The 1,553-nt window shown below is 58.5% G+C and overlaps 1 protein-coding gene across 1 annotated transcript in view; it reads right to left on the reverse strand.

The window, feature by feature from the left end:
• Positions 1–1,553, reverse strand: part of RASGRF1 (Ras protein specific guanine nucleotide releasing factor 1) — an 18,592-nt gene that overhangs the window by 14,733 nt on the left and 2,306 nt on the right. The window lies entirely within an intron of this gene.

Consider the following 1,553-nt stretch of genomic DNA (forward strand, 5'->3'; position numbering starts at 1 on the left):
ATCCTGGGGTATCCCGGGGCTGGGGGCATCCCAGGGACTGAGCACATCCCAGGGGTATCCCAGGAGCTGAGCACATCCCAGGGGCTGAGCACATCCCAGGGCCCGAGGGCACCCTGGGCTGCCCCTGTGCCAGGGAGCAGCGTGAGCCTCTGGGTTAATGACAGACACAGGCACACCTTGTGCTGGGTCTGTCCTAATGCCATCACACACTCACAGAGCCACCGAGTGCTTCAGGCTGGAAAAGCCCTCTGAGATCATCAAGCCCACCCGCTCACAACACTGCCATCAACCCACCATTGTCCCCAGGTGCCACATGCACAGAGTTTTTCATTCCCTCCAGGGGTGGGGGCTCAGTCGGTGGATGAAGCAGGTGAAGGAAGGCGGCAGAGCTGTCAGGGCTGCTCGAGCTGTCACCAACTCCTCAGTACCTCTGAACCCTGCCAGGACCAGCACCTGGAAATCCTGGTGGGTGCCCAATCCAAACCCCATCCCTACTTCCCGAAAAAACCTTCACAGCAACTCAGTAAACACAACTTGGGGAGAAAATGGCAGAAAAATCCTGAGCATTTGGACCCCAAGATATGCAGGCGGGGAGCAGCCCCCAGGCGCTTCCTCCCTCCCATGTGGGATCAGAGCCATCAGCTCCCGGGTTTGCTTTCACTGTTTCTCCCTGTGCTTTCTCTCCCTCCTCTGCTCATCGCCTGTCCCGGCCCCCACGGCCAAAAGCACTTGGAAAGTGACAGGAAAAGGCAAGAAACAGCACATGTGCCATCCAGAACGTGGGAAATTGGGAAAATGTGATCTGGATTTGGATTTTGGTTTTGAAGGAAACAACTTGGAAAGAGGACTTTCCTGGGGGGGAGGGGGAAGATGTCCCATTTTGGACAGAAAGGAGGAAAAAAGGTGGAATTTGGACCAGTGGAAAAAGCAGGAACACACCAGAGCTGGTGGCCACAGGCTCATGGTCACTGATCCAACTTCTACACATTCACCCCATTTCATTATATGCATCAGACATTAGAGGAGATTTTAGAGCTTGTTGCACACCCCAATGCATGGTCAGGGATTGTTATTGACCTACACATTTGAACCCAAAAATTCAAAATTTAAGGAAAAGCACACCATCAGGACAGGCGAAACCACCCCCACTGCCTCCTCAGATGCCCCTTCTGGGGTGATGTTGGGATTCTCAGTGATTTGGGATCAAGGTCCCAGCCTGCCAGCCCACTCCTGGCTGCCTGCACCCCACGGCCGCTGCCCGAAGCTGTGCCAGGCATGAAGAGAGCCTGGCAGCAGCACAGGGTGCCCCACACTCGCTGTGCCCGCTGCCCAGCCCACTGCAGCAGGGCCAGCGCCCAGCCCGGGCCGAGCCCAGGCAGGGAGGGGGCACAGCGCTGCAGGCAGAGGCAGGCAGCACGGGATGGCCCGGGAACAGGGGGTACCCACTGCCGGCACCCCTGTGCCCGGAGCACCCCGAGCACTCCGGGCTCTCCCTGCCGAGCAGCCCCCACGCCCAGGAGCAGCACCGCCGCTGCCAGGCATCTCCTGAGCCT

The sequence above is a fragment of the Geospiza fortis genome, unplaced genomic scaffold, assembly GCF_000277835.1.
Source record: "Geospiza fortis unplaced genomic scaffold, GeoFor_1.0 scaffold2, whole genome shotgun sequence".
NCBI lineage: Eukaryota > Metazoa > Chordata > Aves > Passeriformes > Thraupidae > Geospiza > Geospiza fortis.